General features: G+C 36.3%; 1 protein-coding gene across 1 annotated transcript in view; it reads left to right on the top strand.

Moving 5' to 3' along the window:
* LOC122797188 (serine incorporator 1-like) overlaps window positions 1–23,328 on the top strand; it is a 132,180-nt gene that overhangs the window by 63,744 nt on the left and 45,108 nt on the right. The window lies entirely within an intron of this gene.

Genomic DNA, 23,328 nt, shown 5'->3' with positions numbered 1-23,328 from the left:
CATTAAAATTTATAAATAGAGGTTATTGTAATTATTATGTTAAGTGTAAGGCTGTGCTTAGCTGAAGGGTAAGGTTAGAAATAAGGGATGGGGACAGGGTTAGAATTAGGAATAAGGTTAGGTTTGGGATTAGGCTAGTTTTAGGGTTAGAAGGTGCTATGTCATGCATGGGAATATTGCAGCTTAGTATTCTTCAAGAGCTACAGAGAATAATTACAAGGGACATTATATACTGTGTATTTTAATAATTTTGTGTTCAAAATGTTTTTTGTACTATTTGATTTTTGAATGCCTGGACATGGCTATGCTGTTCATATGCTTGTTTTCAAACAAACAATTCATAGTATCAACTGATTTCATTTTTAATCAAGTTTGATATGATGTAAAGAGGAAGTTATTCCTCTCATCCAAGACAGCACGGCTATATTACCATTTCCCTGTAATGCATGAAAGGACTTGCCATACTATTTTCTCCCTTTTTGAGTGATACACAGTGAAAGAACATAAGGTTGCAGACAGCTGACTACTATATTACCAATCAGGTAATAATCTCTGTATGGATTCAGATCATATGGTGATAGGTTCATAGGTTTATACAAAGCTAATGACCACTGGGGCCTTTATAAGCCTAGCTGTGCAATCCAAATGTGTCTCACAAGTTATGTGTTTTAGATGTTTATACAAGGGTGGTTGTTGGTTATGACATGATTTACCGACTGCCTCTGTCCATCAGAGACATGGGCATCAGACCAGGGGTGAATTTTAAATTTCCCATCCAATGGTCAAAGTTACATTTAAAGAGGATTAGGGAGGGACTTTGTTTCACATGGATGCATAGGGCCCAGTGGGTAGGAGGGGGCCTGCTGGTTATCTGACTGTCATATTTACTTTTATAATTAAGAAAAAACAATACAACAGCAATTACATTTTTAAGGGAATTTTTCTTTAAGTACACTCTTTTTGTCTGTATGCATCACCATCACTGTTCCTTTCTGCATTACAGGGAAATTTAAATACAAAGATGTGTTCTTCAAGCTGCTTCCATTGACAGACAATGTATGTCTGTGTGTGTGTATGTGTGTACATGTACACACGTAAATGTGTAAAATGCCCTAGTTGGAGATGGTAAGTGGTTAATTAATTTGCTCAGACTCAAACCCTGTTCCTTAGTTGCAGGAAATAAGAGCCTGAATCCTCTACCCCAACCATTAAGCAGCCAAAATTTGACTTTCTGGTGGATTTCCAAGGAATTGTGAGCTTCAAGAGAAAAGACATTTACTGCTGATCATCCTAACTCTGTTTACAATGTGCATCTGTTTTGTTTAGCAAATGCTATCACTATTGTGCAAGAGAAATGAAAAGCATTGTTAGCAGCACAATGGGTAACATGCTTGGTTTTGATGAAGAAAGCTGTGGGTTCTACTCCCACAGCTTGTAGATGGATTGCTGATATTGTTATACTTTAAGGACAGGGTGGGAAGCTGCAGTCATGAGTATATCCTCCTTTGGATGAGATGTCTAGTAACTATAAATCTGTTATCAGTTTGCCATCCATTCTCTATTGGAATAATACCAACTTACCATTTTTTGAAAAAAAATGGATATTAATTTAACATATTACAATATATACACAGAAAGCAAGAAATTCAACTTTACATATTGTTATACAATGATAGGAATACATTGAATCATGAAGGTAATCTTATACAATTACATTAAGAATCTTGGTATTTCAATAGCAACATATCAAGGTTATCCCAACCACTATTAGTCTTAGTATGATTTATAGATCTTATTCTGATCACTTCTTTTGCAGTTTGTATTGCTATTAAAATTGAAATTTCTTTGAATTTAGGAACTGAAGTCAATTTCCAATTTTTTTGTAATAAATTTTCTAGAGACTTCCAAGAGAACCCAAAACATTTTTTGGTCTTTGGCTTTTACAGATACAGGAAGTGCAGCATTCATTAGTATTACTGATCTAGTTAAAAAACAATTATCAGACAATAGCCCATTAAAAATATACTTAGCTCTTCCCAATATATATTTAATTTTTCACATTCCATAAGTATATGTATTCAGTCAGCTTTTACATCTTTAACACAACTTCAACACACTGAAGTCAGTTTGCTAAACATAGGGATTTTATAGGAGTAACAAACATTCTATGTATATATTTTCACATAAAAACTTTCCAGTATAAACGTGAAAATGTTTGACAAACTGATTTAAGTAACAACATTTTATTCTTATTGTATAGAGAGTCACTCAATGTACTACTATTTAAAAAGTTTCAGAATTTTTCATCTAAATTATTTGTATTATTATTTATAATTAACTTATATAGCTCAGAGAAGCTTCCTTTGTAGGTCAATATAACTTCAATAACAGCATTCATATATTCAAATAATGAGGAATAGTATTTTGTTCCTCTTAAATCATATTAACCACAAATTAATTTAATTTCTTACTGATGGATAATATTAACTGGTTAGCAGATTAACCCAATTTATATCCTTTCATTAAATATTGTGGGGATTTAGCTTTTCCTTTTTCAAAGCAATCAGACCACGATACTAACATTCCTTTTCAATAAAGTCATTTTAACATTATTTTGAGTTTCCTTAGGTCTAGAGGTATGTACAATGGGAAAACACAAAAATGTCCATTTTGATATTAATGGAGTTATAAAAACATATTTCGTAACTGTTTTAAGAATCAATTTCATATATGCAGAGCTTAATTTCCTTCTATGATAAATTCTGTTAACCAGATGAAAGGATTGTTAAATATTTCTAATTAATCACCCTTAATAAACTTATAAGAATTTAATATAATCTACTTTTAGATGGTTTATATTGACTGACATAAGTGGAGTATATCCAGAGTATAATAGATATAAAACTTGCAGCAATAGAATAAGATTATACATCTGGGAAATTAATACCATCATACTCCAATAATCTTATATGATTTCTATCAGCAATTCTCAGCTTTTCAGGATACCATAAGAATGAAGTTAACACGTTTTCCATTTTCTTTAAAAGTTGTTTTTGTCAGGTATTAAATCTATTGAATGCAATGCACACACACACACACACACACACACACACACACACACACACACACACACACACATATATATATATATATATATATATATATTATATATATATATATATATATATATATATATATATATATATATGTGTGTGTGTGTGTGTGTATATATATATATATATATATATATATATATATATATATATATATATATGGGTTCCCTTCAGAGTGTTGGAATCCTGAAACATCGAATTTCATATGGTTGAGACCATATGATCGAAGTTTCAGAATTTTGAAATTCTGAATGGAGATCTGCATACAGCATGGAATGGGAGATTTCCCTTTACTTCATTGTAGTGCAATCTCGGAGTTGGTATATTTAAGTAGCGGGGGTGTGGGGGGGCTGCATAATCATTTAACTAGTTTTTTTTTTTGGTGGAGGATTTGTTTCAGAATTTTGATATTTCAAAATATCGATCATATGGTCTTTCATATGACATTCAATGTTTCAGAATTTTGAGATTCCAAAGTGAATATATATATATATATATATATATATATATATATATATATATATATATATATATATATATATAAAATCTTGGGTAATATCATCATTTTAAAAAGTACTAATCTATTCTCAAAAGTAAGAAAAAATATTAATTTTTTTAATAAGAAGTAACAGTTCTTCAATTACTTTTTCAAAATTATTATTATTAATCTTACCCACATCTTGATAGCTTTTTATTTATAAATATTTAGTTATTTTCCTTACCAATTATATCTATATTTTTCTTTAAACTTACTATCTAGTAATTGATTTAACACTAAATCTTCATTTTAATAACATAGTTACTACACTTTTTATAATATCATATGTTAATCTATTCACTATAACTCCAGTTTGATATTTATTAATTAATCTACTATATCTGTTAATCTTGTTGCAAACATTGAAGCAAACATTTTAAAGTCTACATTTAATAATGATATTGGTCTATATGAGGAGACTAACTTGTTATCCTTTTCTTGTTTAAGTATAGGTGAGATAACATAACATTTTCACAAGGGAGAAATTATTTTGTCACTCTGTATTATCCCAAAAATGTCACTCAGTAATTCTAAAATATGTAATGAAAACTATATAATTTCATACTTAAACCATCTAACCTTGGGGCATTACCATGTTTTTATTTTTTTTAAGTTTCATTAATGTCTATCAGGCTTATTTGACAGGGATGTTTGTTGATCATTACGTTTATTAGTAAAATTTTTGTTTAAATAGTTGTCAGTTTCTAATAATCAGGATTATTGTTTTATCTTTATTAAGATGCTCTTACAATTATTTAAAATATTAAGCATTTCCTCTATATCTGAAGTAAGCTTATTATTGTGAGGATTTTGGATATTATTGATTTGTGCCTTTTTGCTTAACATTTTACTTTTATTACCTAATCTATGTAGATTTTTTTGAGGTCATCGCATAACTATGCAATTTTATTTTTTTTCTAAAGTTATCTCCACTTTATGCATAAAATTGATATTTTTTCATTAAATGTTTTAATAACTTCAGTATTATCTAATTTCTTTGTTAGTTGATCAAACCTACCTTTGTGTATTTCGTCTTGTATTTCTAATATCTCTTTATCCCATTCTTTCATTTTATTACTAGCCCATTCTCCTATTCTATCTTTAATATGCATTTTTAAGGAATCCTATAGTATGACTTTAGTAACCTGACCATTAGGATTCAAAGATAAAATAAAAATCTCAATTTGTTTCTTAAGGTAACTCTTAAACTTCTAATTTCATCAAATATGTTGGGATTCTATAAATAATCTGACATGTTCTTCTATCTTTTACTATATTAATACTTAGTGCATTATGATCAGATAAAGAGGAAGCAGTAGTTAAAAAAACACTTTATTAAGTAAATCCTATGAATTCTAGTTTGCATCCCATGCACATAAAAATAATGAGTGAAGAAGAATGACTTATCTTCTGCTTTTACTAGTAAATGAACTAAATTATTATTTAGAATGTGTCTGTTTAGTGCTTTAGCTTATGCCAGTATTTTAGCTTTCTTCTGTTCACTTGTATCTTCTATACTAGATATGCAGTTAAAATCCCCTGCTAAAATTAAATTACCCTTACAATGACTCTGTTGTAAATGTAATTAATCTTTAGCCACTCTTGCAAATATTCCAGTGATCCAGTAAAATTATCTGTTGTATAACGTTTGCCATTATATTTAATTATTACAAATGTATACGTTTCTTTGGGATCATTAATGGATTCTATAACCTTAAGTATTACAGTGGATTTTTCCAAAGTATATCAGTTCCTCTCCTCTTCTTATTAAAAGAAGCAGTGATAACATTTGATAACCTAAGTTATTTAAACATTGCATATCTTTATCTGTCAAGTGAGTCTCTTACAAGAATATAATGTCTCCTCTATTTAATTTCAGATATCTTGTTAATGATTTCCTTTTCTTTCCATTGTTTAATCCAATTACATTAGTAGATAATAGATTGAAACTACCCATACTGCATATTTAGAAAAAAGATTTATTTTAAAAGATAATATGGCACATTTATCCACCATATTATTTTAATTATATATAAGACTCTAATGCATTCCTTCAACACTATGTTAACATTATGGATTTTTTGAATTCTTCCTTTCTACAAACTAAACTACTAAAACTCACAAGTAACAAAAACAAAGAAACACAGCCTACCATGGATACCAAAGTTCCTAGATTGCTTATCGAATCATCAAATACTATACTATCGCTCTGCCTTCCAACACCTAAAAATTCATCAAAAATACAGCCAAAAGCCACTGTGACTTACAAATAATAAATGCAGCATTATAAATACATCAAAAAATAAGAGACTTTTAATTTAGTTATATATTTTGCCATTTAAAACTATTCCCACATTACTACATAAAAGTTTAATAATCCTTTTCTATTAATCACAAATATTAAATAATCCAACAAATGGTATATTATATACGTATTTATATAACAGTAGTATAAATTACCCATTAAATATTCCTAAACTATTCACTCACTCAACAGTATTATAACTTGATCTCTAAGTAAGTAAGTATAACAGAGTGGGACCTGAAGAGATAAAGACATCTATAACTTACAGACAACAGTTAATTTTATCATACTAAACTATAATACAAAGGAGAAATCAATGCACATTTATATTTGTCATGTCAAAAGATACATACATATTTCTAGTTTTAACAAAAAGCTCTGTATTAATTGTTAAAGTACAAGTGTCTATATCTCAGATTTCTATAATACTCCTAAATTGTCAAGTATCAAAATAATAAAAATCCTTTACCTTATTAAACTACCTCATAAAATATGTACATTACTGAGGTCAAAATAAATGTCTCAGCTTACCATTTTTTAATGTAAGATAGGCAAAATTATTCTTCCAGGACAGCTGGCAATGAAGTTACATGAAGCACTCTGAAATATGAAGTTTTCTAGCAGCAACCTCTTCAGTAGTTACATATCTTTTTAATGTGACATTATTCAAATGACATTTACTTTTGCAGAGATTGTGCATATTTACTGATATTAACAGATTGTAATGATAGTAGTTTGAGTGACCTTTTATGGTTGAAATTTTCTGAATTTGGCATTTTTTTTCATTATTGGTTCATACATTTTATTTCACTACTTATTGGAAAAAAATGATCAGTACTACAAATTTAAAACATGCTTTAAGAAGTGGTGCTGTATTTTACAAGGAATATAATTTAATACAGTCAGGAAGATGAAAAAAAACACATGCATGTTTTCATGGTCTTAAAAAGTGTGCAAGGGGCCTATGATTTCAAAACAGCCCAAAGGTAAACTTTATTTGCCACTGGCCAGATGCATTTTATTTGAATGTAAGGATTCAATGCCATTTCAATGAATTTGAGTTTCAAGGGCAAGACATTTTAATGCTAAGTCTGTTTTCATTGTGAGATTGTATTGCTTTATTTAGCAAATGTCTATCAGTGTCTGTGGTATAAAATTACAAGTTTTAAATTAAATCCAAATATCTGCAACCATTGTAGAAGTGAACCAGAAAAGCAATATGTACACTAAAAGGTTTGAATAGTGTTTATGGTGACTGGGTAGAAAAAGCCAAGTAGTGGGTCACTGGAATGGCTGTGTGTATATGTGGGGGGACTGTGTATGGAGAAGCTCTGATCAATTACCCTGCCAAAGGTCCCATTTCACCATGAGCCAGCTCTGATTCCATGAGTTATTGTAATTTAAAGGTTATTTTAAGGGATATATGTCAGTTAGGGCATGATGTAATGGCTGCCTCTATCCATCAGAGACAAAGGTATCAGATAAGTATAGAATTTCTGATTTCCCATCCACTGGTCCAGGTTGCACTTAAATAGGTTAGGGAAGGTCAGGGAAGGGCTCTGCTTCACATGGAAGGGAAGCCTATTTCAGAGAATAAGGATTTTTTGAGATCTATACCCATCCCACCAACATGCCCTAATTAGGTTGTTAGAGAAGTTCAAATTCTTAGATCTCCATCTCCCATGTTTATTTACTAATAGACTCATAGCTATTTCAAGGCCTCTGAATCTTATGAGCATTTATACCTTGCCAGTATTCTTCTTAAGACTGTACCTTCTTTCTCCAAGAGGGCCATACCAACCAAATTTTTGGATTCCCATCCAATAATTTAGGTTATGTTTAATGGAAGATATTGAATCACAGTACTTAACGTGCTGGGAAGGTCATTCCAGAGGTTTGGGATGCACTCTCCCTCTCAGCCTCTTCCTCCATCATGTCTTATTTATCTTTTGGTGAGGATTTAGGACACAGTTCTAGTACTGATGAAGGTACTAGACCTACAAAGAAACAATAGATACAGGACAATTGTATTTTTAATGACATTTTAAGCCAGACAGAAATCTTGCCTCAAAGATATATAAGACACTGAATAAATGGATAGACCTTCTAGTCTGTCTTTGTAGGTCAGGAAATTTAGGCCTGAGATCTTTTTGGTTATGAACCTTTAGGCTGTTTCTAATTGTTTAATACATCTAGTGAGATAAATCCCAAAGGTTTTGTTCTCAGTAATTGGCCTAGTCAATGCTGAGTGTAAGAGAATGTTTACCTCTTTAGACCTTGATGATATTCATTTGGCAATTAGCTGTCAGATCTAATGGTAGAAGTATTTTTGGTCTTGTTTAGCACTTTCACTAAATCTTTATAGATAATTGAGGAAATAAGGGATTTAGATATTTCAGGACTTTGAACAGATGTCTCAAGGGTGAAGCTTGCAGTAAATTTGTTTGCAAGGATATGAGCAATGATGTCTAGTGGGTGAGAATAGGAGGCCATATTGTGAATATGTTCTGAACAATGCAGAGTATTATATTTTGGTTTTCTAGCATAGCTAAATAAGGATTTATAATTATTGTTTTCTTTAGATGCCATCCTCTGTTCATGAGTTTCTTTTGTGAAACTGACAGTTTTTTTAATGCTTTTGATACCACTCTTGAGAAGAGGGGTTTTGGATCTACTAAATAATTTAAAGAGTATCTTTCTTTTGTTGCATAGTTCATTTATGATGGCAGTCCACCAAAGTCATTTGCTTTTACATTTCCCATGATGTTTGGTTCTAGCTGGTACTGCTAAATCTATACAGTTGTCTAAATTTCTATATAATTCCTTGATGAAACTTGCTAATTTGTTAAGGTCAGGGAGATGCAATCATAAATTAATTTCAATATTTTGTCACAGATTAGGTTGAGATTGACATGTTTGTAGTCAGTGCTTTTTTTGTAAGCAAAAAGGTGGTGGTATGCATGTGTTGCATCATTTGGTTCAACCTTTGCCCCACCCAGTACCTTCCCCTGCCCTTCCCCATCCTGACCCCCCAAATACTTCTTTTTTTCTGCAAATCCCCTTTCATGAAAAAATAAAAAAATAAAACCTTCTCTCTTAATAATGCAACAACTGAAGTCACTTCTCACAGCAAATTATCAAGCATGATAGTGGATGTCAATAACTGGGGTGTTGCACTAATTTTGCTTAAGTAGACATGACTACAAAAGTATTTTGCAGAAAGTTAAAGGAAAACGGTTTAGTTTATTTTCCTGCAATCATCTAGTTGGACGTATGTCCTTTAGGGAGTTTGTGCAACTTCATGTGTCTGAAATGGATGCATGTCATAACTAGAGTACTTCAGAATAGGAATAACAGGGTCATTGCATAAACAGCAAAGCCCCATGAAGTGTCTGAGGAAGACAGTGGTGGTTTAGCAACTGTATGTCTTTTTTCAAAGCTTATAGGAATGAACACATCATCTTTTACATAATTTAATCTATGGCTGATGGACATCTATTGAAATGGATTTCTATAGCTCAGAAGTGAAAAAAATGATATCATGCTATATTCATCTCAGGATGGTACTATATGAGCTTCTAATGTGATGAGAAATCCAGGAATAATTTTGGACAAGCCAATAAAATAATATCACTATTTAGTTGCTAATGGAAAATGCTTTCTCAGCTCAACAGTAATACTCTAATCAAACCATACTTTGCACCCAGGAACATGATTACATTAGTACTTTCATCACTAAAATGGAATGCTGTAATGTTGTTTAACTAGTATCATTTAGACGTTTTTGGGTCATTTATATAAATATAAAAACAGAAAAACCACTACCACCAATTGTAAACTTTTAGGTCCCAATAAACAAAGAAGTCCAAAACTGTATAAAACCAAAAAGGACCCAAAAAAAAAAAACTGTGGATTTCAGTATTCCAGTATAAAAATCTTTAAAGTAGAAAAGGCCACATAAAATCACATCGACATAAGTGCTTTCGTGGGCATGTATCCCACTTCATCAGATGCTAATGAAAACCATAAAGCCACTTATATAGGTTGATTCAAACTAGTCACATGACAAAAAATATCAGCTGACATAAAACTGATGTGATTTTTATGTGGCCTTTTCTACATTAAAGATTTTCATACTGGATTACTGGAATCCACAGCTTCTTTTTGGGTCCTTTTTGGTTTTATACAATTTATATAAATATTCCACAGTGTTTTATATAGGCTATTCACTAGTCTGTATCTGTTGGAAGGTAACATTTCAGCATGAGTCAGTCATAACATGTTTTGATACACCATCAGATAATGAAAAGCTTATACAGAATTAATTGTAGCTAGATAGATCTTTGGCTTAGATATTGCATTGAGTATAGTGTTACGTTTATATCATAGTTTAGTTTCATAGTTTCATAGTTTAGTACTAGGCTATCTGCCCTGGGGCATTTGTAAGCCTAGCCATAGTGATGTGGCTTTCGCCACCCCATGAAATGGTACAAAAATGCACAAAAATGCACAGAATAGATTTAGAATACTGTGCCTCTGTCTAGTAGTGACACAATGAAGGCCCCCTTATATAATAGAATTAGTTTACTGTGCCCCTGTCTAGCAGTGACACAGATGTGACCCCTGGGGTAAACTTACGATCTCCCATCCACTCATCAAGATTTCTCTTGAAGAGAGTCAGTGAGGGGCTCTGCCTAACATGAACTGGGATCTTGTTCCAAAGCATGGGAAGCCTCTGGGTTATGAATCTATCCCTCCAGCATGTCCTATTCATACTTGTGCCGAGGTTTAAGTCTTTAGCTCTCGTGGTCCTGATGGATTTGGATTTTTTCAGGTGGAGCACGTCCATCAGATCCTGATTGGACATGGCCTTGTACATCAGGCAGAGATCACCTCTGAGCAGGCGGTATGCTACTGAATAGAGCTGGAGTTTCTTTAGTCTGGCAGAATAAGACATATGTTGGAGACCCTTGATCCTCTTGGTGAGGTACTTTTGTGGTCTCTCCAGCTGTTGCAAATGCCGGGTGAGGTACATACCAAATGGGGCATTGTACTCAATCATGGGTCTGATGAGAGAGGAGTATAGGGGTACAATGACATCCTTGGATCTGGATGTGAATCCCTTCATGATGAGGTGTGCAAGGTAGAATGTTTTTCTAACCACTTTGGCAACGTGGGTGTCAAATGAGAGGTCGCTGTCGACTTGGGTCCCTAGGTATCTGATTACATTTTCCGTACTCAGTGGGTTGCTGTCTATGTGATAATTTGTGGGTACTTTGTTTTTCCCAAAGGGGATGACTATACATTTTTTGGCATTTAGTTTAAGGCCGTGACTCCGGCACCATTTGTTCATTTCTGTGAGGCCTTTTTGTAGGATGTATGTGTCCGCTGGTGTATCGACTATGGCACCTAGTTTGCAGTCATCTGCGAACTTTGTCAGCCACAACCCTCCCATGTTTGCTTTAACATCTGAGAAATAAATGCTGAACAAGAGGGGTCACCACTTGTGACTGGCTTTGAGTCTGACATTGCTCCAGCGATTTTAACTTTATGGGTTCTGTCCTTTAGCCAGTTTGCAACCCATCTAGTGACATAAGGGTTTACGTTTAAGCTGGTGAGCTTATCTATGATGCCTGAGTGGGGTATTGTGTCGAAGGTCTTAGCCAAGTCCATGTAGGCTGTATGGACTGCTTTGCCCTCATCAATGGCTCTAGTGACTGTTTCGAAAAAGTCAACCAGGTTCAAAAGGCAGGATCTGCCCTTTACAAAGCCGAACTGGGTGAGGTCAAGTGTCTGTAGGTCCCCTATGTCTCTGTTTATGAGTTCCATAATGATTCTTTCCATAGCTTTGCAGACCAGGCTGGTTAAGCTTATGGGGCAGTAGTTCCCAGGGTCTGTAGAGGTACCCCCTTTGTGGAGTGGGACCACTGTTGCTGTACGCCAGTGTTGAGGTACATATCCTGTAGTAAGGCTAAGGTTAAATAGCATTTTTATGTGCAGGTTTAGCTCCTCTTGGAGTTCACGTAGCACGCAACCCAGGATACCGTCAGGTCCCATTGATGCTGTGTTTTTAACTTTGTTGAGGGCAGTTCTCACTTGGACATCTGAGATGACAGGGAGATTACATTCAGCTGGGATAAGTATTTCTTCTTTTGGGGGTGAGGGAGGGGAGAAATTTGCACTGAACCTGTCAGCCAGAATGTTGGCAATATCTGTGGGTTCAGTGTATTTTTTGTTGTTGAGAACTAACTCTGAGCATATCTGAGGGTTTCCGCCCAGGTTTCTAACATAGCTGAAGAAGGCTTTGTGGTTATCTTTAGTGTCCTTAGCAATTTTTCTCTCAAAGTTGGCCTTGGATGTTTTTATGAGAGAACATAGTTTTCTGCTAATGTTGATCAGACATGTCTTCCCTTTATGGGATTTTGCTCTGTCGTGCAGTAGCTTCCTTCTTTTGTTATACAATTTGTTAATGGCTGAGGTCCACCAGACAGGACGCTTGCCTTTGGTGGAGAGGGACTTGAATTTATTTGGGATTGCATGATCCATGCATTCTTGGAGATGTCCATAGAAAGCATTTGTGAAGGATTCGGTATTGTGGGATGTGGTATCCACTGGCCCAGTGGGCTTAAAGAATACCATCTCAGTCTTAAGAAGAGTGAAGTCTGCTTTTGAGAAGTTTTTCACTGTGGTCTTTTGTGCTGGTGGTGGAGGTGGGATATGTATATCCAGGGTGATTAGTTTGTGGTCAGATCTTACTTGTGAGGGGTATACCTCCGGTGTGGAGCATTTTGTCCCCATGTTTGTGATGATCAGGTCTAGTATATTATCTCCCCTAGTAGGAGAGGTGACTAGTTGTTCCAGTGCATTTGAATTTATGAATTCCAGGAACCTTTGAGCTAGGGTGTTAGGGCTAGAATAATGTACCCAATCTATGTTTGGGTAGTTGAAGTCTCCCAGCATGATGGTATTTTGTGATACATTCATATCCTCCAATGTCTTCAGGAAGGCTGAGTGGGGTTCCTGAGATTGGGAGGGTGGTCTGTAACATGCTACCAGTTGTATAGCAGTTTTGCCTATGGTTAGTTGCACCTGTATGGTCTCTGATGCTTCATGTGTTGCTACTAACCTGGAGGTGTGGGTGTCCTTGATGAATATGGACACTCCCCCTCCCTTTGTGATTTGGCCCGGGTTTTGGGGCCGAAAAGCATGATACGAGGTAAAGCCTGGTAATGCTGGGGTGCTATCAGGAGCCTTGAACCAGGTTTCAGTTACTGCACAGACGTCGATGCTCTCCATACTGAGGAGTGCATCGAGTGCCTGCATCTTGAGATTTAGACTTCTGGCATTGAGCAGCATTACCCTTAGTTTTTTTTTTTATTTTTGTTTTCTAAGGAGGTGGGTTTGTCTTTATTATGTTCAGGTCACTTATTTCACTTACAAATTACTAATTTTATATCCATTTCAAACACACTTCGGTTTGCCTTCTAGAGAGCTGGAAATACAGTATTTGTAATTTCTAGTCATTCTAACTACTTTCTAACTACATAGGAAAAGAACTTCTTTACTTTCTTCTGAGGATCATTTCATGAAAAAAATGCAAATAAGAATGAAATATTTATCATCTTCAACTTTCTAAATACATAGAAAAAAGAAATCTTGCAGTCACAAACATTTCATCAATGCACTTCTAAGAAATGAGATGCTCAGTAGTGCAGTGGTTAGCATTGTTGTCGCACATCATTTTGTTCACCAGTTTGTTTCCCATTTGGGTCACAATTGGTATATCTTCTCAGTGGAGTCTGCATATCTGCTTGAGTTTTCACTTGTGGTCCAATTTCCTCCCACATTTCAAAGATATGTCAGAAATTAATTGGAGACCCTTCAGGTTTTTTATATGTGCTTGTTCATAGGTTCATAGGTTCATAGGTAGGTACTAGGCTATCGGCCCAAGGGCCTACGTAAGCCTAGCCAACAAGGTTCCCTGGCTTACGCCACCCAAGAAAGTTATTTTCCTGTGCCACTGTTGAGCCGAGACACAGAAGTGATCCCAGGGGTGTATTTCCTATTTCCCATCCACTCATCAAGATTTTTCTTAAAGAGTGCTAACGAAGAACTTTGCTTAGCATAGATGGGTAGCCTGTTTCAGAGTATGGGAAGTCTCTGGGACAGGAATCTATCCCTCCAGCATGTCCTGATTATTGTGGTGACAAGGTTTAGGTCCCTAGAGCATGTAGCTCGGAAGGATTGGGATTTCTTTAGGTGTAGCATGTCCAACAGCTCTGGGTTTGACTTAGCTTTATATGTTAGGCAGAGATCACCTCGGAGTAGGCGTTTCCAGCTGATGCCGATGTCTTGTGAGGTACATTCCAAAAGGGGCGTTGTACTCTATAATGGGTCTAATGAGTGTCAAGTTGAGGGGAACAATGACCTCTTTTTTCTGGATGCGAACCCTTTTATGATGTGTTGTGCCACGTAGAAAGACTTCCTGACTACTATGGCGATGTGACTATCAAAGGAGAGAATACTGTCCACCTGGGTCCCAAGGTCTCTTATCACACATTCGGTATTAAGTAGATTGCTGCCTATGTGGTAGTTCATGGGTACAGAGTTTTTACCAAGAAGGATGACAATGCACTTTTTGGCATTGAGCTTGAGGCCATGGCTCTGACACCAGGCATCTGTCTCAGCGAGGCCCTTCTGTAGGATGTCCACATCATTTGGGGACTTGACTATGGCTCTTAGTTTGCAGTCATCTGTGAATCTCATTAGTCAGAGGCCTTCTGTGTTAGCCTGTACTTCAGAGAAGTAGATACCAAACAGGAGAGGTCCCAGGATGGAACCCTGTAGTACTCCACTTGTCACTGCTTTGAGGTCAGATTTGGAGTTTGCAACTTTTACAGTGCGGGTTCTGTCAGTGAGCCAGTTGGAAACCCATCTTGTGACATAGGGATTTATACCTAGTTTAGTGAGTTTAGCTATAATTCCAGAATGGGGGATGGTATCGAAAGCCTTGGCGAGGTCAAGATAGGCTATGTGAACCAGCTGACCCTCATCTATGGCTTTGGTGACACCCTCAAAGAAGTCGATCAGGTTCAGGAGGCATGATCTGCCTTTCACAAACTCGAACTGGGTGGGATCCAGAATTTGTAGGTTACCAATGTCTTTGTTTATGAGTTCCATGATGATATGTTCCATGGCCTTGCAGACCAGGCTCGTCAGGCTAATAGGTTGATAGTTCCTGGGATTAGTGGTGGCTCCCCCTTTGTGGAGTGGGATAACTATTGCTGTGCACCATTCAGTGGGAACAAAGCCTGATGCGAGGCTATTATTGAACATGGTGCTTAAGTGGGGAGCCAGTTCGTTCTGAAGTTTGTGTAAAATGCAGCCCGGGATGTTGTCCAGTCCCATGGATGCTGTGTTTTTGGCTTTAGAGAGTGCAGCTTTTACCTGTGTAGTTGTGATTACAGGGACTCTGCATTCTTCCTGTATAGATATGGGCCCTTTAGGGGGTGAGGGGGGGTAAAGGTAGCACTGAACCTATCTGTCAGGATGTTGGCAATATCAGTTGGTTCTGTAATTTTTATGCCGTTGTGCTGTAGCTCAGAGCAGATCTGGGTGTTGCCATCGAGATTCCTCAAATAGCTATAGAATGCTTTGTGGTTGTCCTTAGAATTAGTGGTGATTTTGTTTTTGTAGCTAGCTTTGGAAGATCTTATAAGGGATCTCAGCTTCTTACTGAGGCTGACCAGGGAGCTCCTCCACTCATGGGATTTTACTCTCTTTTGCAACAGTTTGTTGCAAAACTGCAACAAACTTGTCAACAAACTTGCAACAAACTTGTCATCTTTAAGTGTGTGTGTGTGTGTGTGTGTGTGTGTGTGTGTGTGTGTGTGTGTGTGTGTGTGTGTGTGTGTGTGTGAGCCAGTGTGTCCACTGTGATATCCTACCCAGGATTAATTTTATTGTATTGTGCACACTGATTTTTGGAATAGGATCCAGCTCCCCCAATGACCATCCAATGACCACGAAACTGATAAAGCTGAAATTGGAGAATTAATGCATGCAAGCTGAGTTTAAAGGAAAACAGAGCTAAAGTAAAACATTTACCCTCCATTGCTCAATATAAAATTTATGATATCACAGCAGCTTAGGCATAGTTGCTTGAGATGGAAATTACATGTGCACTGTTGTTCTTATATACCACAGAGCCTACAGGTTTAGCACTCTGAGCTTACATCCTCACAGATAATGAGTAACATTTTTAACAAATTGATCATTACTACTCCTGTAAGGTACTGCAACTTCAAAATGAGTATAGTAAAATAAAAGGGGTGGGGGAACCACATCCTTATATAGGGTGTGCAGCAGGTCCTGCCCACTGCAAAAAAAGTTATTTTACTGATTTTTTGTTGTTCTCATTTGTTTGATACCTGTATATCTGTGAGTACATGTATCTTGAGTTCTTGTGTAGTCATAATAAAGCACTTTCTGCTGGTGAAATGTATTTTGAAGCATGGACCCCCAAACGGTTATAGTGGAATGAATACAAGCTGCAGCTCTGTTACACGAGATGTATACATACTGAACTAAAGTATCAATGGTATGAATAGTAAGCAGATTACAAAAAAACATTCGATAAATTTGGTTAATCGTTTGCCTTCATGGAGCTTTGTTTCCATTATCTTTGACATCAGCTGATATTCAGAGTCACTATTTATTGGAACAACAGTATAAATGATCATTGTATAAAAGCAGATAAAAGTGATTTTAATGGTTTATTAAATGCTTCGTAGTTTGTACTGTTACGTCATCATGTCCAAGAACACTTTAATCAATTTCTTCTTTACAAGAAGATGTGCAAATGCAACCAGAAGAAGGGAAAGAAGGAAAACATCAGAAGAAATGGAAATATAACAAATCAGCAAAGGACTTGCTTGCCAGCTGCAGCAAGTGAAAAAAACAGACAGATTCAATAAAGCCTACATGGTCCATTTACAGTGGTGTGTAGAGTCATACTTCTCAACTGTCCAGAGTTTTGCAGAATGTCCAGATTTTTTCCTAATATTTTTAGTCTGTTTCTCGTAAAAACAGTGCTTTTCTGACAAATCATGGAGGCTTGAAGTCACTAAATAATGACATACATTTGAGTTTCACACTTGTTTCACAGTTCATATCCTTCACAAAATGCATCCTAACACAAATCCAAGTAATCTAGCAACCTTCTAAGTTTATAAGAGCAATATTTAAAATCTGTCGCTATTTTTGGGGCTTTGCCCCCCCCCCGCCATTATTTTAGGGTTTATCCAGATTTCTTGCACTAAGAGGTTGAGAGGTATGTGTAGAGCCACGCAAACAAAGTAAACACTGTGGCATGCTAATTACAGCATAACCAGCTGAATTGTATGCTAATCAATCAATCCAACAATTCAATAAACTATAAAGCAACCATGTAGACTCAGTGATTGTTTTCCCTGTGAATTCCAAACCCTATTGGAATACAATCATGGAAAGGAGTCTCCACAGAAACAATGTTAGGGGCTGCTGTTGCTTTAATTCATATGTATGTGCAACAGGCTGAAGTCTATGCTGCTGCTGCTAATAGACCAAGGCCAAGAAGGAGAAGCGTTTTCAGATCCTGTTTAACATATCACAGTCTACATGACATGGAAATTGAAGAGTGCTACAGGGTGGATAGAGACACACTACAGGAAGTCTGCAACCTCTGCCTGCTCAACTCAGAGCAGGGCAAACTGAGGGGAGCCCATACAAGTGGAGACAAAGGTATGTGTAGCACTTTGCATTTTAGCTAGAGGAAAATTTCAGAGACCAACAGGGGACATGCTGGGAGTGACACAGGCATCAGCATCCAGGATCCTCTATCAAATCCTGAATGCTCCAACATGCCAATGACCACATATATTTTCTCCATACTCCTGAGGACAGGGCCACAAATATGCAGGAGTTCTACCCTGTAGCACACTACCCCAAAGAAATGGGTGCCATAGATTGCACACATATAGAAATTAAGGCACCACCTGGGGAACAGGGGAATGCGCTACATAAATACAAAGGGCTTTCATTCTATTAACTACCATGTTGTGTGTAATGCCAAGAGAATCATTTTGAACATGTGGGATGGCAACACAGGCATTTACCACAACTCACATACTTGGCACACCTCCCAACTGTATCAGATGTTCAGTGGGGGGATATCCCACAGGGCCATTTAATGGGGTTGCAGGTTATGCACTGGAAATGTGGCTGATGACACCTATCAGAAATGCACACACGCCCAATGAAGAAAGCCATAATGAGGCACACCCTCCAACCAGAAATATTATAGCATGTATGTTTGGGCTGCTGAAGTCACAGTTCCGGTGCCAAGATACAACTGAGGGAACCCTGCAGTACAATTCATGTACATGCACTGAAATATTCACTGTATGTGCCATGCTACACTACATCTTCTTGAGGAAACAGCTTCAGCAGGATCAAGAAGGGGAAGGGCACACATTCCACCACCAATGACAAGGTCACCACAGCTACATGCAGGCGAGGAGTCAGAGGGGGGACCAGCAGCTGATGTGGGTATAGGCAGACATAGGCATGCTCAATATGCCCTCTGATTGGCTAAGAGGCAACACATAGCACACTCACTCACCACCTAAGGGGCTAAAACCTTCCTCCTATGCACATACATATAGTAACGTTGATGCAAGGCAATGCTAACAACCTTTACCTACCCTGTAATGGCCATGTACTTCTAGCATAAGACAGAGTCAGCCCTGAACTAAAACTGTTGCAATTGCTGGATCTGGAGTGTATTGTTTAATAATATGAATGAATGGCATATCCTTGCATGCTGTTACTCAGTAATATAAGCAAGTAGAAGGTCGGTGATTTGTACAGAAATGACTTTAACATATGACATCAGAGACTTATGTGACTTATATGAGTCCATTACCAACTGGTAGGCCTCAGGCATCAAAGATTCATGTAGGCATACCTCTCAAAAGTACTAATGGTCACTGAATGTCCTCAGTTTAGCACCATACATTTGTACTGTATGTTATTTTTAACTACATCTAGTTTTAATATTGAGTAGTGTTTTTTCCTCATATGAATGTGTATTGAGTATTATATATTTTTTATATATTTTTTTATATATTTTTTACTGCTTTTATGTGTTGTCCAAACTCAGTAAGTTGTATGAAGATGGTAGTATGCCTTTTAGTTTAAATGATTATAACTGATTATTCTATTATCTAGTTAAGTTGTTTAATTATGTTGTATTTATACTTCCAGTGTGGGAAGTTGTACTTGTCTGAAGAAGTTTGTGTATAACATCAAACGAAAAGCGCTTTACATTAAATTTATTTTGTTTCCTGAGTGCCACTGTGTCTACTTCAGTTTTACTAGTTTATCGTTTCTGGAGTTGTTTCATTGTTTTTAGTTTGTTCTCAGTTTGTATGGCATCTGGTACTGAAGTGAGCCCCAGCGGTTTTTCCCCGAATGCTACTCCTGAGCTCCTTAAAGGTTGCGATAGTGTTATTAATGCAGCACCTGCAAGGGATTCTATTTCAGCGAGTAACAACCTTTTGGATTCCTTATTAACAAGAATGGACTCTTTATTGGTGAGACTCGATCACCTAGAACAACAGCAATGACTGACCAGTGGGTTGTTACCATCTTCATCAGCTTCGCAGTCTACACCAAACCCTAACCACACTTCGGGCAATCAGAATGTAGTTCCATCAGTTCAACAAGTGTTTGGCGCACTGAGGGTAGAACAAGAGCAGAGGAGTATTCCAGTCAGTGCACTATTCACGGACCAGGTATCACCAATGGGTCTGGATGGTCAAGACTTTAATTCATGCTTACAAGGTAACACAAGGAATGTTTTAACTACTAATAACGCTAATTTGGCTGTGCAGAGACCTGCCGCTAACACGCCAACGGAAGCGGTTGGCAATTCTTTTAATTTCCCTGATATAGAGAACTTGATGGCTGACAGCTTCACCTTTTCCACTTCTTCTAACACGGCTGTTCAACTGCAACGTGATGGTGAAGGTGATAATTTTGATATTATTCTTAATCTTAAATCATTGGACAGTTTATTGATTAAACTGAAAAAGACTCAGCTTGAAATTTCTTACTTTCGGGAATGCCTCTCCTGTAAGATAGTCCCTAAGGGGTTGAGGCATTATCAATACCCGACTGGTTTGGTTGCTAAGTCTGCTTATCATAAGGATTTACTTGAACTGTTTGACCGACAGGGTTTTGAACTTTTAGAGTTAATGATCAAGCATTATACCCTGTCGGTTGACATGTTGAGTAAACAAGTAGCTGAGCTGGACAGTCGTATTAAACTTGACAAAGAATTTTTTCATTACAAATATGATTATAGCCGGGTTTTTTCAAGTATTGACCAATATCTGATTAAGCTTAAAAATAATAAAATAAAGAAGCTTGACAGGGATAGTAAAGCCTACAGTGACGGGTCCGCATATCCATTACCACCACCATCACAGGCCTGGCAGGGTCCGGCTAGACTAGTCAATTTACCTGGTGACAATAGGGTCTCGGCACCCAATTCTAGTGTGATTTCTCATGAGAACCAGGTATCTCATAACAACTTTACGACCAATACTGCTTTGGTAAATGAAGAAGCTATGCAAACCGAAGTTAGAAGGAGTGAAAGATTACAAAATAACAATAAATCAGGTCAACATAATATGAATCATTGTGATTCTAATTTTTTAGGAGCCAGAGCGAAACAATCGAATGGTCAATATACCCAGAGGTTCAAACAGAAATTCAGGTCACACAAGACTTAAATAATGGTGAGTCTGTCATTGAATCAAAAGACCATAATGATTCCTTTGATATTTCTGACTTTGATCTTGCCTTTTTGGATGCCCAATATGTTTCTGGCTTTGCTTCTAACCCTTCAGATGTTTTTCCTGTTTGTAATGATGTGCATGAGACACCTAATCTGCAGCTTAAAAATTCACCAGTTATTATAGCTAATTCAAATGGTGATTTTAATGTGTACAATTTTTCTGCTGTCGATATCACTCTAGAGATGGTTGATTTGTTTTCTAAGTGTTACACCTACGTCCCAGCCCAGAAACTTGATGTGGTGAAGACCATTATTGATGTCAAACGTTTCACCAGGAAATTAAATTTTAATTTAATGATGGGTGGAGGCGTAGTTGATATTGGCAATACATTTAGAATTCCTAGCATTTTTAATCCCCCTTTGCATCCCTTATTGCAGGTTTTTGAGCAAATGCGTGAATTAGACATTAGGCAGAACTTTAAACATGGGTATAGTGCTTCTACCATGGATTATAAAAGCAAGATGGAAAGAGAATGCCTAGATTTTATTAAATCACATGACATCCACATTTGCAAACCGGACAAAGGTGGGGGCTTAGTTGTGTTTGATAGTTTAGATTATTTTGAACATATGCTTACTTAAGAGCCCTTCTTACATATTCAGTTCAGATTCAGAAACAAATAAAGCTTATAATACCATTAAAAACACTATTGAGGAAATGTATATAGAAGGTAGGATTGATCAGAATATATTTAATTACATGTCTACTATGTACCCTAGGTATCCCTATTTGTTTGGGATACCTAAAATTCACAAAGATGTGGTCAATCCCCCTATGCGTCCATTAGTTGACGGACGGGGATTACCCACATACTCATGTGCGAAAGTTGTAGATTCCATCTTACAAAAATTCCTGGTTAGTGAACACCAAATCTGTAAAGATTCATGGTCATTTCTAGAAAAAATTAATCGACTTGAATTTAGCTTAAACCATAGTTTCCTCACTTCAGATGTTAAGGATTTGTATACGTGCATTCCTCATGATATTGCTACAGACTGGGTAGGCCAAGTATTAAAGAAAAATGGTGCTACTAAGAATGAGTTGGACCTAGTTAGTGAACTAATGGATTTAATCCTTGATAATACTTTTTTCATCTTTGACAACAATTTCTACTTACAAAAAGTGGGGCTCGCAATGGGCTCTCTTTGTGGGGCCAGTATAGCCAATTTGGTCATGGCCCATTGGGAGCATGAATTTGTATTTAACAACTTTGAATTTAAGGATAGAATAGTCTTTTATACATGTTACCTAGATGATATTTTCATCCTGTTGGATGGAAATGTAGCATTTAGTAAGTTGGTAGTAAACCATTTTAATGGTACCACCCAGTTTTTGAAATTTACATCTATATTTAGTACGGATACCATTTTGTATTTGGATATTTGGTTATCCAAGGACTATTCTACCAAATGTTATGTGGCAAAAATCCATAGGAAAAGCACGTATTCAAATTCCTTCTTACACTTTACGAGCTGTCATCCTCATCATCAGAAACGGGCAGTTATTAAAGGCCAGTTGGTAAGGGCAGCCCGTATTGTTAGTCTTGATGCTGACTTCGATGAAGAATGTAAACTTTTAAAAAGTATGTTTCTATATCGTGGTTATCCTGAAACGTTGATTAATGACCTTGTTGAAGAAGTCTCGAATAAGAGATTAAGAAGTATTTATAAACTGATTTTGGGTACTGGACATATACAGACAGAGCAAGATGGGAATATGGAGTCTATTTTGTTTAATGTTAGCAATACGATCACTAAACCTGACATTCAAGGTCCAAGGTTTATTACCTCTTACAATATTGATAGCAATGTTTGTTTTGGCATTATTCGTAAAAATTGGGCCTTATTTAGAAGTGACCCCAGTGTTTACAGCAGGATGGGAAATCAACCTGTTGTGATTTACAAGAAAGCTAAAAATTTAAAGGCATTTTTTGAGGCGCAACAACGTACATATAGTAGAACAGTCGGAATGTTCAAATGCCAAGCATGCAATTATTGTAAATACATTATAGAATCTAATAGATTTAAAGTGCATGATTTTGAATATAATTTAAAGTGTTGGGTGAACTGTAATTCTAAGATGATTGTTTATGTGGCTCAGTGTCAGGTTTGCCCCGCTTTCTATATTGGAAAAACTGAGAGACGACTTTGTGACCGGTTGTATGAGCACATTTATGCTAGTAATAAGAAAAAATCTGAAAATGCTTTGGCCAAGCATGTTCTATCTTGCCCTGACCACAGTTTTAAATTTTTAGTGATAGATCAAATTGTCCAGTATGTTAGGGGTGGTCCAACACCCCTAAAATTAGAAGAATTGGAATTATTTTGGCAGATAAGATTAAATGCCTATTGTTTCCCAGGGTTGAATGAATGCTGCTCTATTAGCAGCATTCTAAAACTTAAAAGTCTTATAAGATGAAGAGTTGTTAATTTGTCTTAACTTTTCTTTTAAGTTGTTAGTTAGGGCTCT

This window comes from Protopterus annectens, chromosome 3.part0, assembly GCF_019279795.1.
Source record: "Protopterus annectens isolate FY-2018-M chromosome 3.part0, PAN1.0, whole genome shotgun sequence".
Lineage (NCBI taxonomy): Eukaryota > Metazoa > Chordata > Ceratodontiformes > Protopteridae > Protopterus > Protopterus annectens.
The sequence above is the reverse complement of the archived record's forward strand: the minus strand, read 5'-3'. Positions and strand labels throughout refer to the sequence as shown.